This window comes from Rattus rattus, chromosome 4 (genome assembly GCF_011064425.1).
Source record: "Rattus rattus isolate New Zealand chromosome 4, Rrattus_CSIRO_v1, whole genome shotgun sequence".
Classification (NCBI taxonomy): Eukaryota; Metazoa; Chordata; class Mammalia; order Rodentia; family Muridae; genus Rattus; species Rattus rattus.
The window spans coordinates 11326095-11341919 of record NC_046157.1 but is presented as its reverse complement, the minus strand read 5'-3'; the positions used below and the strand labels follow the sequence as shown (position 1 = coordinate 11341919).

At 40.4% G+C, this 15825-nt stretch overlaps 1 pseudogene; it reads right to left on the bottom strand.

Annotated features, from left to right (window-relative positions):
- Positions 1-2985: 2985 nt before the first annotated feature.
- LOC116897832 lies at positions 2986-14991 on the bottom strand (annotated as a pseudogene).
- Between the last annotated feature and the right edge of the window lie 834 nt (positions 14992-15825).

Sequence of the window (15825 nt, the reverse complement as noted above, 5' to 3'; positions counted from 1 at the left end):
TTCATATACAGTGGTTTTAAGAAGATCTTTGGCTGTAGGGATTGGGATTTTTCTTTTTAGGTTCATTCTCGTTCTGAAAATAAAATCAGATAGGGGTTCTCCTTGCTTTTGACAGAGAGACAGCAGGGAAAGGGAATCTTCTGAACCTGAGGGCAGGGTGAGCCTGCCCCATGCTTGGGCTTGTTTAGGTGGGCAATATGGCTCTGTAGAAGAGATTTGCTTTGGGGTTCATGGGTACTGTCTTCCTTCACTGCCTGCCTGAGTTCTTTTTATTTTATTTTATTTTTATTAGGTATTTTTTAAAATTTACATTTCAAATTATATCCCCTATCCTGGTTTCCTGTACGTAAACCCCCATCCCAGGCCCCTTCCCTCTTCTATGACAGTATTCTCCCACCTACCTACCCATCCCTTCCGGCCTCCTGCCCTGACATTCCCCTATACTGGGGCATCAGGCCTTAGCAGGACCAAGGGCTTCTCCTCCCATTGGTGCCTAAGAAGAACATCCTCTGCTACATATGCACCTGGAGCCATGGGTCTGTCCATGTGTACTTTTTGGGTAGTGGTTTAGTCCCTGGGAGCTCTAGTTGGTTGGTATTGTTGTTCTTAAGGTGTTGCAAACCCCTTCAGCTCCTTCAATTCTTTCTCCAACTCCTCCAATGGGGACCCCATTCTCAATTCAATGGTTGGCAACAAGCATTTGCCTCTGTATTTGTAATGTTCTGGCAAAGCCTCTCAGGAGACAGCTATATCAGAGTTCTGGCAGCATGCATGTTTTGGCATCAGCAATGTTGTCTGGATTGGGTGGCCATATGTATATGGGCTCGATCCCTAGGTGAGGCAGTCTCTGATGGTCTTTTCTTCAGTCTCTGCTCTAAATTTTGTCTCTGTATTTCTTTCTATGGATATTTTTGTTTCCCTTTCTAAAAAGGACTAAAGCACCCCACTTTGGTTGTTCTTCTTCTTAAGCTTCTTGTGGTCTGTAGATTGTATCTTGAGTAATCCAAGCTTTAGGGCTAATATCGACGAATATGACATTTTCTAGTTCCATCCATTTGCCAATGAATTTCATGAAGTCATTGTTTTTAATAGCTTAGTAGTACTCCATTGTGTAAATGTGCCACATTTTCTGTATCCATTCCTCAGTTGAGGGACATCTGGGTTCTTTCCAGCCTCTGGCTATTATGAATAAGACTGCTATGAACATAGTGGAGCATGTGTCCTTGTTATATGTTGGAGCACCATTTGGGTATATGCCCAGGAGTGGTATATCTGGGTCCTCCGGTAGTACTAAGTCCAATTTTCTGAGGAAACTCCAGACTGATTTCCAGAGTGGTTGCACCAGCTTGCAATTCCACTAACAATGGAGGACTGTTCCTCTTTACCACATCCTTGCCAGCATCTGTTGTCACCTGAGGTTTTGATCTTAGCCACCCTGATTGGTGTGAGGTGGAATCTTAGAATTGTTTTCATTTCTATTTCCCTGATGACTAAAGATGTTGAGCATTTCTTTAGGTGCTTCTCAACGATTTGATATTCCTCAGCTGAGAATTCTTTGTTTAGCTCTGTAGCCAATTTTAATAGGGTTTTTTGATTCTCTGAAGGCTAACTTTTTTTAATTCTTTGTATCTATTAGATATTAACCCTCTATCAGATATAGGATTAGTAAAGATATTTTCCCAATATATTGGTTGCTATTTTGTCCTAATGATAGTGTCTTTTGCCTTACAGAAGCTTTGCAATTTTATGAAGTCCCATTTGTCGATTCTTGCTCTTAGAGCCTAAGTCATTGCTGTTCTGTTCAGAAAATTTCTCCCAGTTCCCATGTGTTCGAGGCTCTTCCCCATTTTTTTCTTCTATTAGTTTGAGTGTATCTGGTTTTATGTGGAGGTGCTTAATCTACTTGGACTTAAACTTTGTACAGGGTGATAAAAACGGATCAATTTTCATTCTTCTACATGCTGACAGCCAGTTGAATGAGCAACATTTGTTGAAAATGCTGTCTTTTTTCCACTTGATGGTTTTAGCTCCATTGTCAAAGATCAAGTGACCATAGGTTTTATTTCTGGGTCTATTGGTGTATATTTTTGACATATTTGACAAAAATGGATGGACGAGCATGCAGGCTTGGGTTTTCTATTTTGTTCTATTGTCTGTTTTATGTAATAATAGTGTGTCACTGGTGTAAAAACAGACAGAAGACAGCATAGTGTGGCTTTGTGGCAGGAAGTGCACTGTACGAAATGCGATTTGAGGTCTCAGAAGGTCAAGCCAGTTCACTTTCTGTTGACTGCTGATGTAGAACTTTCAGCTTCTCCTGCAGCACCAAGAAGTCAGACTTCTTCATCTGTCTGCATGTTGTAATGACTCCTACCATGATCATAGTGGAGTAAACCTCTGGAATTTTAAGCCAGCCTAATTAAATGTTTTCCTTTATATGAGCTGCTATACTTGTGGTTCACAGCAATAAAACTCTACGGTATCTATTATGAGAAATCTGAACTTCTTGGTTATGCTCTGTTACAATTCCTGTTTAAATTTACATCCAGGCATTGTTCCTCTTCTAGTGTTATTGAAAATGTGATATTCTGTTTCTGCACAATTTTCACATGTAGCTATATACATTGAGTTTAGTTTTTATTTTGATCTTATCATCTTTCATTTTTGATTAATATCCATCGTGTAAGTTTAAATGTCCTAATGAAAGAACGACACAAAAGTCTCAGACATATTTCTTCACTCTTATGTTTATGTAACCTAAGTGTCAGTAGCAGATGATATTGTAAGATATAACATGGAAAATTATCATTATAAATGCACATGATGGATTTTCTTTACTATAAACCCATTAGTTCTTTGCTGCTACTTCATCCTTCTCTCTTAGACTCTACACAGTGTATAATCTCCTCCCTCCGAAAAATAAAGCTCAAACAACTACTGCACAGGACATTTTTATTTCACTACACTCAAAGACCAGAGTGACTATCATATGCTCTTTATGTAACTGACAACAGTGTTTACTATTTTCATAGAGCAGGGGAAAGATAAAAATTTTCTATCAAATATTACTAGGCATCCATGAAAGCCATCGTTCGCATGGTACCAGGTCACAGGAACTCCCTGGTCTTCCAAATGCTTCTTATAAAGCAAGACATCGTCACGAACTACGTCATTCTCACAACTCACTAGAAATGTCTCAGGAAGCTGAGCAATGGTCTTATCGTCTGCTATGATAGGTGAAACTTCTGTTTTAAAAATGTGTTTTGTTTCTAGATAGGCAGCCTCATTAAAACATCCAAGAAACTCAGGTTGTGTATTTTGGCTCCAGAACCTTCTGGGGATATTGTCAGAGTTGAGCCATTTTCTGTATTTCTTCCATTTGTCCAGAGGTATAACAGCACCTGTCAACAAGGCATCTCTCCAAGAGAGGTCAATAGCCATGTATTTACACAAAAGTGTAATCATAAGGTCTGTGGTAAGAAATGGGATATTTTTATTCTGTTGATAAGATGGTAAGAGGAAATTAATGCATTGCAAAAATGGATCAATTAAGACTTGAGCCCAGATCTGGGGGAGATTGGGGCTACTGACCAAGTTCTGGGTGATGAAGGCCACAGACCAACCTCCAATGCTCTCTCCACAGAGCACCACCCGAGATGGGTCCACTCCATAGGTTTCCAGGGCCTTCAGAAAGAGGATGGTGGCATTCATGCAATCCATAAGGATGATAGGGTGATGGTAGTCAGGAAGCTTGTGGTACCTAAGGAAGAAAGAGGAAACACAGCATACCCGTTTACAAAGGGAAAGCTGGCGGTTATTTTAATCATCATCATCCTCTCCTCTCAGTGGAGAAATCTAATTCAGTCCCCAGCTCCGTTAAAGAGAGAGAGAGAGAAAATCTTGCTGGAGGAAGTATGTCACTGGGGGCAGGCTTTAATAATCTGTAACATTACCCTGATTTCTGTTTTTATTCTCTCTGCTTTTCATGTGCAGTTGAGATGTGATCTCACAGCTTCTGGCTACCATGCCTCTCCTCCTCCCTTATAGACTCTGACCCTCAGGAATCACAAACTAAAATAAATCCTGTCTTCGTGTAGGGTTTTTTGCTGTAAAAATTCCAACCACACTATTCTTTTGAGGGGGAAGGCTAGAATTTTGGACTTTCAAAGTCATTGTGTGAATGATTTGCTTAATTTGAGACCTAAGCCATGAGAGAGAGTTCATGCCTGACACTGCCCAGATGGCCAGGAACTAGAGGCTAAATCCTAGGCACAGAGACCCAGGATCTGAACCAAATATGAACAACGCTTCCAAATGTCAACTAAATGATTCCTAATGATATTCTGCTATACTCAGAGATATGCGTCTAGCTAAATCATTTTCAGAGAGGCTTCCTCAAGCACCAGTGGGAATAAATACAGAGAGCCACAGAGAAACATTAGGTGGAGCTTGGGGAACACAGTAGAAGAATGGGCTGAGGATTGTAGGAGACAGAGGGATTGAGGACACCTGGAGAAGAGAGCATAACTTACAGAATCAACTAAGCAGGGCTCATAGGGTCTCACAGAAAGTGAAATGGCAATCATGGAGGCTACAGGGGTCCTAGGGGTACTAGGTCCTCTGCATACATACTGTTGATGCTTTGTGGGACTTCTAACATTGGAGAACGGGTGTCTCTGACTCTTTTGCCTACTTATAAGTCCCTTTTCCTCCTATTGGGTTGCCTCTTCTAGTCTGAATGTGAGGGTTTATTCTTAGTCTTACTATATCTTTTTATGCCTTATCACTCGTCATTGTGCTCATTTCTGAAAGGGAGGAGAAAACTGGATCTGGGGGAGAAGGGAGGTGAGGAGGGGAACTTGGAAAAGGGGAGGGAGGTGAAGTGACAGTCAGAATTTATTGTATGAGAGAAGAATGAAGAAATAAGGAAAAGATAATTGTGTATCATTAGCAGAGATAACAGACTGTTTCAGTAAAAGTTGGAAAGGCGGTGGTGCTTAGGGTAACACAAAATGTAGGGGACAGACTCGAGAGGATTCAGAGGAGAGTAAAGATTGTAACCTGGATATAGGTTATTCATGTGACAGTTTAACAAAGAATCTAGCTATTTTCTACTCATGTTCTGAGAATTTACATGAGTTTAAATTTTAAAGTAACAGATTAATTTCATAGAAGCAGGAAATTTTAACACAGCATAAAATTGAGTTGTAGCATGACTATTATTACTGGTTATCCTCATGATTTTCATTGAAAAAAAAAGAGCAAATGGAGCCTAAAAAATGCAAAATGCATAGCTTGGAAAGAAAGGAAAAACTAAAAACATTAATGTGCTGCAAAAGATGTCATGGTACCATTCAGTAGTGTCCTCTTTCTCTGTACTCAAACAATGAGAAAGGTACTGGCAGGAATGGACAACCTTACACAGCTAAGCTTCCAACTTGTCGAAGAGAGCCTGAGGGATTCTCTGCTCTTCAAAGCAACTTCACATAAAAACTTCTTCTAATGTGATTTTTAAGAGGATGAGTGTCATCCAGGTCCAGTAACAGTCTTTTGGTTTTAATTAATTTAACTCCACAAAGAAATATTAACCTATAGTAAGTTTTTTTAACCAAGGTTTTATACTAGGTTCTTCAAACCACGCTGTTTTCTTAAGGCTCATTTACTTACCGCAAAGTGATTCACCAGATTGGAATGGTGTACTCTAATCTCAAAAATCACATTGCCACATAAATGTTCTCAAAGCAATGGGCATCTTTCTAGGCTTCTGTTGTTTTGAACTTGGTGTATTCTTTTATATGGGACTATGTACAAGAGAAACACCATCTCTGGGTTCCTTTTGGTGATCTCTAGTCAAAAAATAATCAACTGTTCAGGGCTCTCAGGCCACTCACCCCACTGAAAGCAATACCGAGTCTGTCTCCCGGGCCAGGAAACTGCACAGGCGATGGTAAAGGTCTGTAAAAAAAAAAAGGTCAATTGTTAAATAGATGTGATGAGAGCACAGAACTTCCCACAACGCTCCCATGGACGTCAGCTACTATAGCGAATATGGATGATATCCCTTCTCTGAAGTTCAGAGTCCAAGTGTTTCAGTATGTCAAGGTCAGGGAGAGGCAATGGTATGCAAATGGGAGAGAGCATGAAGGTGCACAGGAGAGGCTACAAAGGAGCAGTGATGGGCTCTGAAGTGTGTTTTTAAGGATTCTTCTCTTGGGAAGACAAGACTAATAGAAAGATGAAAAGTAGATCTATCAGTTTGGGGGAGCAGAGATGGAGAGGGTGGGAAAGAATAAATGGGTTGCACTACAGTGATCCAGCTAAGCTGAGGGAAGCATGTGAGTACGTGGCCATTGGGAAAAGACAAGATTAACCATTGCTGTGAGTGGAGAAAAGGAGTCATACTCGGTGCCATGATAGCCCCACCCAGATATTGATGTTGCAACCTGGAGATAGACTAATATGGGAAATACTGCCAAGGAGGCTACAACCCCTCTGGCTGATGTGAGCCCCAATCTTTCCATCTATGTTCTTTAACAAAAGCACCTACTTCCACTTGTTTGGACTTCACCACAAAGGATCCTGGTGTAAATGTATGCAGCATTCCCTCTGTCATCAGGAAATTCTCTCCCATCCCACGTGGAAACTACTCACTCAGGCTACCAAAAAGGGCACCCCCTCCATGGAAGAAGAGGATGCCTCTCTGGAGGTTGGAAGACACTGCCTTGGGCTGGAACAGTCTCACAGGGATTGTCCCAAAATGCATGTTGGTCACCACTAATGTAGGGTCCTTCTTTCTGCCCCTTAAATCATGAAGAAATTTAATGAAGCTGGGCATAGAGCAGATTCTCAGTTTCTGTAATATATTACCCTGTTGGAAGGAAAATGAGAGTGTGAAGGTAGGGATTAAGGGTCAAGAGGGTAGATGCTGCAGCTACCTTTTAATCTATTTACCATTTCTCACATGTCTCCTGCATACGCACTAATCTCATGGGCATACAACTAGCTTTGCACTTTTTTATATAATGAAGGCAGTTCACACTTTTCTTTTTAAAAGGCTCTTACTGAATGATGATGTTGCTGTGACTTGAGTGTTTCTTTCCCTTCAAACTTATGTTGAAATGTCATTGCCATTGTGAGTGCTAAGAGATGGAACATACTGCCAAACATGGGGATACATCCCACATGCAGTCACCAAAACCAGTCACTATTGGGGATGACAAGAGGTGTATGCTGACAAGAGCCTGATATAGCTGTCTCTTGAGAGGCTATGCCAGAGCCTGACAAATGCAGAGATGGATGCTCACAGCCAACCATTGGATTGAGAATGGGGTCCCCAATGGAGGAGTTAGAGAAAAGACTGAGTTAGCTGAGGGGGTTTGCAACCCCATTGTAAGAACAACAATACAACCAGACACCCCAGAGCTCCTAGGGACTAAACCACTAACCAAGAGTACACATGGAATACTCCAGCGGCATATGTAGCAAAGGATGGGCCTTGTCAGGCATCAATGGGAGGAGAGGCCTTTGGTCCTGTGAAAGCTAAATGCCCCAGTGTAGGGGAGTGCCAGGGCAGGAAGACAAGGGATAAGGAGATGGGGTGGGGATTTTCCAGAGTATAAAACAGGAAAGGGAATAACATTTGAAATGTAAGTAAAGAAAATATTCAATAAAAGAAAAAAGAGAAAGAAATGGATTATTTAAGTGGTGGTGACATGCTATCCCCATGTATGGTTTAAATCCACAATGGAAAAGAATGAAATCATTAATTCTGACTTAGGCTCCTGAGGAGCCAGTTCAGCTGGAACTTTTTGTTCTTTAAACATAAGCACACTTGTCTTTCTACTGAGGGATGACACAAAGAAGGCTCATTGCTGATACCTTGTTCTTGGGTTTTTCCAAACAAATCCAATGAAAGAGACTAACTTATATTGTCTGTACATCACCCTGTCTGTGGTATCCTTAGAGTAGAAGAAAAAAAAAGACTGAAGGACAAACCAGCCTAAGCTTGAGTAGCAGGAAGTCATTAAGTGAGATGAAGCTGAGTGTCACAGGCAGTAGCCCTAACCTGGGTGTCCCTTAACTGTCAACTGACACATTCTAGAGTTGCCTAAAAACAGAGATTCAGTTGATAGATTAAAAAGATCAGATTGTCCTGAAGAGATGACTGTGGGGGGGTCTTAATTGTTAATTGATGTAGGATGATTCACCCCACTATAGGTACTTCCATTCCCTGGTAGGTGGTCCTGGGCTATATAGAAAGTTTCATAAGCATGAGCCTTTGAGCAGTCCAGGAAGCAGTGTTTCTCCATGATTTCTGCTTCAAATCCCTGCTTCAATTCCTCCAGTGACTTCAATGGTTGACTCTGACCTAGAGCTGTAGTCTGAAGTGAATCCTTTCCTACGCTAAATTGGTTTTGGTCAGAGTGTTTCATTACAGCAACAGAAAGGAGACCAGAACAATAGCCATCTTTTGCTTTCTGAAAGACTGTAGGTAGCCTGAGATGATAAAGACAGTTTTCCATCACTGTCAGCGCTCATCATAATCCACAGTTTCTGGTTATGGAGTATGCTTACCCTGTGTGTGTCAGTAATAAAAAGAAGTTATGTATAATTGATTAGGGATATATTATAGGATCCACAGAAGGGAAAAGAGGCTTGTACACTTTTCACAAATGAGCTTTTAGTTTTCTGTTTTCACTTATTTTTGGGGGGGTGTAATTTAAATGCAATTATGTCCCAGCACATGCAAGACTGTCAGAAGACAGATTAGGTGTAGTGATCTCCTTCTACCACATGGGTCTCAGGGATTGAATTCTATGCACCAGGTTTTGTGGAGAGAGCTTTTACTCAATGGACCAATTCACTGGTACTCCAATGTGATTTTTAAGCTAATATGTTCACTCTGATAAATCTTTGCTATTGTAAACTGTAACCGTATTTCACGAAACATTACAGGGTATCATGGGGTATGTGATCAATATATCATAGTCACTGGACTGTGTCCTCCAAGGACTTCACACTTGGGGTATTTCTTTGTCATGAGGAAAACAGTATGATAGGTTAACATCAACAAAAATTATCGCAGCCAGTACTTACAAAGTACCTATATTGTGCCATTGGTTCAATTATTTACTTATTTGATCTTTCTAAATCAAGTGTAAGCATTTCCTCCGAGACAGAATGGAAACAATAACATATCATGGGAGGCATAACATAGGAGGCATAACAATATCAAAGTGTCTTGTTCAGAGTTGTTCAGTAAGTTGTAACTGATGAACTGTAATGAGTTTGGGGTTGAAATCAAATAGATATGGTTTCAAAGCTGAAATATACCATGAGATTCCATGGAAAATACTGAGCATTATCATGGAGTTCCAATCTTTCTTTTTTTGAAAATGAGAAACTGATGTCCATGAAAATAACTGAAGGAGGAGGTGGGAGACTAAGAAGAAGTTGTAGAAAGTCTTACTGATGAGTCTGAGAGGACCAACTCTAGATCTTGGTTGATTGTTTTAGTCCAGAGTCCAGCAGGGTGCCCCAGTGTATTTCCCTCATGGACAGACTTCCCAATGGGAAGCTCAATTATTTTTCTGCTGAAACTGGAAAGCTATGAGTAATCCTACAAGGCAGAGATGATCTAGCACCCATCCAGAACACTATGTTCTGTGATGATTCCATCAGAAGCTCAACTCTGAATGCCTTGATATCAACTTGGTTCTCCTTGGTCCAGGTTGTTTCCATCTCGCCATATGTTCCCATTCCCTGTGGTCTATCTGTCTTTTCCTGAGATACTCTTTACCACAACCCAAGCAGATAGCTTCAAATGAGATAGATACCCTACTTAGGGAATGATATCCTTGTAAAAGCCACCATGCTTTTCTTCCTTGTGTGGATACCTGCTCCTTTCCTAATGTCTCCACCATACAACCAGACTTTAATAAAGATAGCCTAAAAACTGCTGGAAAAGTATATGAACATCTACACATATTTCTTCCAGCAAACCAGAACACTCTCATGGGAATGATCAAATACCAGTGCACTCTTAGTCTCCACTCTAGAATAATATACACTGTTGTTCAGGAATTTTAAATAATGGAGAATCACATAACACTCAAAGCCATGTATCCTGCGAAGTTATGACATATATTGTAAAGGTATTGCTTTGTATGAACATCTTTCATGGCCTAGTTCTAGGGCAGAGATAGAGTACATGGTTAGATAATTACTACAATAAATATCAGTATAACTGTGCCATTATTATATATATATCAAACATTAGAGAGATACTAAAACACTATTGAAAAACGTTCTGTAAAATGAATTGTGCTTCTTTAATCTTTTTTTTGTGTGTGTGTGTGTGTGTGTGTGTGTGTGTGTGTGTGTGTGTGTGTGTGTGTAATGTTAGTGATGGTTTGAAGCCTACTGTGTCACATATTTTAGGCTAGGGCTCCAACTCTTAACTGCATCTTCCAATTTTTTACTTCTTGTAATAGGAATGGAGTTATTTGTAGCAACCTTCACATCAATGACCACTTCAAAGAATGTCGTTGTCTCCAGGGACTTGGTAAGATACTTGTAGTGGTACTATAACAGACCCCAGCACTTAGCACAACTGACTCCATGACAGAAGTGACATTCAGGATTTTAAACTCAGTAAGTAGACAGCACCAGCAGCCAAAGTGAAAGAAAAGACTTAATCCAGCAAAGTCCATACACTTCTTGGAAAGTCTCAAAATATACTAATTGACAGAAGCCACGTGAGAAAGGGTATAACAAGTTTCCTGGAGTTTCCTGGATATGGCCCACCATTTTGTATGGATGTGATGGGTACATTCTGAAATGCAGGGTCCTCAGAGACTTCAACCTAGGATTGCTTCTCACTGCTGATAATCTTTTCCTGCCATTCTTACCAGCCTAATGATTATTCTTAGGCAATGACCCACCCTACTGGACAAATTTCCTGCAGATCAACAAGAAGATGAACTTTTATGAATTAACATTGTATAAATGAATTAATTACTTTATAGCATTCCTGATTTGATTTAAATAATCCTAGGAAGAAAAGTTTAAGGAGATGGTTTTAGTTGTTTTGCCCAAAAGATGTAATAAAGTTGAAATTGAGAAAAGAATGGGCCCCTTCTCATAGGATAGTAAGTAAATGCTGCATAATAAGAAATATAATGAGCTTTCATAAATTGCACTAAGAAGAGAAATAGGCTTGAGAAAAATTGTAATCAACAAAGAATATTAATTCTAGGTAAGTTCCAAAGATGAAGCCACTGGTGTACACAATGATAAAGCAGGGGCATATAAAACTGTTGCTTTGAACTTATAATGAGCATATACAACAAAACACTACTTTGAACTTACTATCAACATCATTTCCAACTTTTCTTTTGTGTTACATTTTATCAATGAGGTAATTTTATGAAGAACTTTTGTCTAAGAAGGTATAAATTGCCAGAGAGAAGAAATGAGACGTGGGTTTTGGGACTCTCCCCCATTCACCACGCATGCATGTGTGCGTGCGTGCATGTGTGTGTGTGTGTGTGTGTGTGTGTGTGTGTGTGTGTGTGTGTGTATTCTTGACCTTTTCTCTTCCTTTTCTTTTCTCTCTGGCTCAAGAAGAGTAAAGGAATTCCAAGCCTCTTACATGGCTAGCAAAGGGCCCTTAAGCCCTACAGAAAAGAACTCAAGTAACAGCCTTTTTTTTAATCCCCTGCTGCTATCAGTAAGAGTCAAATTGCCAGAAGCCAGGGGCCTTCTGGACAAATAGCAGAGAGTTGAAGAAGGTGGAAATTATGAAAAGTAAGCATTTTTTGGTCATGCAATCACCGACAGAGAATTGCCAAAGGTAAAGCAGTTTTGGTCACTGCTGACTCTCCATAGCCCCATTTTTATTGCCTGCTTTGGTTTACTCTGTGGTTCCTGGCTAGATCCCAGCAACTAACCTTCCTGTTTAGCTTCTATAGTTATGTTTCTGGTTAAATGCTCTTGTTAAGTGATGTATGTCAACCCAAGACATGGTCTTTGTGCTTGAAAGTTCATGCTAAGAATGGCTCAGTACTATACTGGGATCTGGAACATCCATCGCATTCACCACCTAGTTAATAAAGACATTACATTGTTTAAAACCATCTCTAAGCAGTCTTCTCTGGTGAATACCCCTCAACAGTGTGTTTTGACAGAGTCCTTCACATAAAGCTCTGTGAAGCTTGTTTTTAATTTTTTCTTTATTTATTTTTCACTCCTATAAAATGCCTCTTTCCCTTCTTTTTTTCTTTATCTTTATGTATTTGAGACAGGATCTTGTGTGGCCCATGCTACTGTCACACTCATAATATAGCTGGGGCTAACTTTAACTCATTGTCTTCTTTATTGTTCAAAAGTTCTGGGATCACAAGCCTGCACCATGCTTAGTCTAAAAAGTTTCCACCGTGCACCTTGTTTTCCAGAAATGATTTTTCCTTTGATGAACATGAAGTGTCTTTTCTTATCTTTTTTGATGACTTTTGGTTGATTAATTCCTGTAGCATCTGGAAGTGAAACACATATCTGAGAGAAAGAGGACACTCTGACTTGGGAACTGTAGAATCTTCCCAGGTTTCTTTCTTCTCCTTAAATTTCTTATCCCTCCATTGTCTGCGTCCTCAGAACAATAGAATACCTGGATTTCTTCTTCTTCACCTTCATGCAGGGCAGCATGCCCTAAGACTTTGGAGTCTAGAAGAGGCAGGGCCCTCTTAAGCCGAGAACACCCCACAAAAATAATCCTAGACCATCCGTGAATCTTCTGAGAAAGTCTATAGCAGTTGTCAACTGTGGGTATATAGCTTAGGGGCTATTCTTGGTTTTATTATTTAAATTTTGAGAATTTCATACATGAGTACTGTATATCAGTTATATCCCATCTCTACCCCTGCATTTCCCTTTCTTCCCCCTCACTCCCTCTTAAATTCATGATCTCTTCTTCTCTAATTATTATTGTTACACACACACACACATACACATCCCATTTCGTATTGCTCCTATGTAGACATATTACAAGTGAGCACTTGGGGTAGATAACATATCACAGAGCTTGCCCTTGGAGAAAACTGTTTCTGCCCATTCTCCATAGCCATTGATTAACTATAGTTCTTCATCTAGGGTTGAGACCTTGTCAAATTTCCTCCACCAACTTTGGCATGGCAAGTGTAATTGTCATTATTTAGATGGCCACATCTCAGGCATAGTTGAGATTTCATGGGTGTAGCTTCTATGTTATGTCTAGGAGACACTAACTTGTAGCATCCTGGTCCTCTGACTCTTACAATATGATCAATATTCAGAGAGTTGGGGCCTTTTCATAAAAAGAAAACACCAATTGGTAGAAAGATCTAAGTGTTTGGGGGATGTTTGGAAACCCAAGTCCCTCATGTGTAGTGCTGGGGCTCTAGCCACACCTGAAATTCTTAACCTTGCTTATTTATCTAACATGGTCCATTTGCTTATCATAAAAAATCCCAACAGCACAGGAACATATGTTTTTACAACTTATCAAAATCCATGAGACTTATATAATCCTTTCAGCAGCCTCATGAGAAAAATACCATTGCTCCATGAGGACTCTGAGACATGGAGATTAACCAAGGGACTGTATGGATAATCCCTTGTGTACTGTGTGGAAGAATCACATGACAATAAAAATCTAATGGCCAATAAGCTCAAGCAGAATTGGAAGGTAATACATCAGGCAAAGAGAGGAACGCTGGGAAACAGTCAGCTGTAAGAACTTGAGCCACCCGGACTTGAGGGAAATTGGATTATGAAATTAATGAGGTAATCAGCCATGTGGCAGACATAAAATAGTATAAATGGGATAATTGAGTTATAAGCTAGTTGCAGAACAACCTAGCTTAAGACCTGGGCATTTATTAACCAAATATTAAGCCTCTGAGTTGTTATACAGGAACTGGGACATGGGCAGAAAAACCTGTGGTTACAAGAGGCTCCCACAGCCAGTTACAGCAGAGCAGAAATGCTCTGTGCCTCTCAACAGTCTCCTAAGGTATTAACTGTCAATACATGGCCTCTACCAAGTATCCTCTGAGTATTGAGACATCAGGTCTCTCCAAATTGCCTGCCTCCATATTCTTTTCATACTTGATGTACCTATTGGCACGTGCTGATCCCTGCCCCCAACCTTGAGCCCCAATTGTGGTACAAAGCAGTGGTACATAGCCCCAAATGTGGTACATAGGGCAGTCAGGCTAGCCTGGTGACTCTATAACATGCATGATTTTGCCTGCTAACAATGCCTGCCCTGTGTTCAGCACACAGTTGAGCAAGTTAATCTCTGCTTTCATGGTCTCTCACACTAATTCAGGAAGCACCTGGAAGCATGGAAATGGGAAGAAAGGGGAGAAAGGGGAGAAAGGTGTTGAGGATGAAGGTGTTGGTCAAAACTCTTGGATGATGGGCTCTTTGTGGGCAGTAACTCCATCTGAAATTTATTTGCAATTTTCAGGGACAAAAAGCCCAGTAGCCAAGTGTGGTGATGCAGTGGAGAGTGAAGCAGTTGGCTCAAGATCAGGCTGGATTAGATTGTAAGAGCTTATTTCAAAAAGAAAAAGAAAGAAAAAAGAGGAGGAAAGGAAAAAGGGGGCCATGAGTGAGAAGACGGAAAGGAGAAAGGAAAAAAAGAAAGAGGAAACATGGGAGATTCCTCAGACTTCATCTTGTGGGAATCTAGAGAAAGAGGAGAAGGAAAAGAAAAGAGAAGAAAGAATAAGTTACAACACCCCAATTCATAGTGCCCCACTCCAGCAAGAGCAAACTCACCAAGGCAATCGTGAAGAGCACCACACAATGCATTAACCTTAATTTGACTGGATGCTGTAAAGAGGAAGAAATTTCTGCTGTATGAAAATGCTTTACCACAGCCTATATAAAGACACCCAGTAAGAAAATGGGCAGCCCCACTAGCAGCAGCAGCCACAGAACAGCCATGTTCCCAAGGCCCTGGGCTCCAGAGTTGCTGTCCTAAAGATCTAACGTTGAAATGTTTGAACGGATTACCTAACCCACTTTTGTACACTACTTTCTTCCAGTCCACTGCTTCAAACATGCTCCTTGTCTGAACTGTACCCAGATAGTTTCATAAGCCAGCCAAGGAGAACCAGAGGTACTTGTTTCCTGAGAAACAAAAAAAGAGTAAGAAGAAATCATGTCAGAACCAGAGATTATTCTCTTCCCCCTATTGAGTAGGACTGTAGCATAACACTTGGGCATAATCTTTGTTCTTGACTTTCATTTCTTTAAGTGCAAGATTCCTCAGTTGAGAATTCTCTGTTTAGCTCTGTACCCCATTTTTTAGGGTTATTTGTTTCTCTGGGAGTCGAACTTCTTGAGTGCTTTGTATATTTTGGATATTAGCTGTCTATCTGGTATAGGGTTGGTAAAGATCTTTTTCCAGTGTGTGGGTTGCTGTTTTGTCCTGTTGAAGTTTTTTGTCAGCTGTAGGAGCTCTCTGATAAAATGTTTGGGATCAATTATGTATACTATCATTGTATCTGCAAATACTGATAACTTGACTACCTCCCTTCCAATTTGTATCCCTTTGACCTCCTTTTGTTGTCTAATTGCTCTGGTTAGAACTTCAAGTACTGTATTGAATAGATAAGGAGAGAGTAGGCAGCCTGTCATGTTCCTGGTTTTAATGGGATTGCTTTGAATTTCTCTCCCTTTAGTTTGATGTTGGCCACTGATTTGCTGTATATTGCTTGTATTATATTTTTTGGAGAGTCCTCCCAACCTCCCTCATCCCAAGGTCGCCTGTTTTTA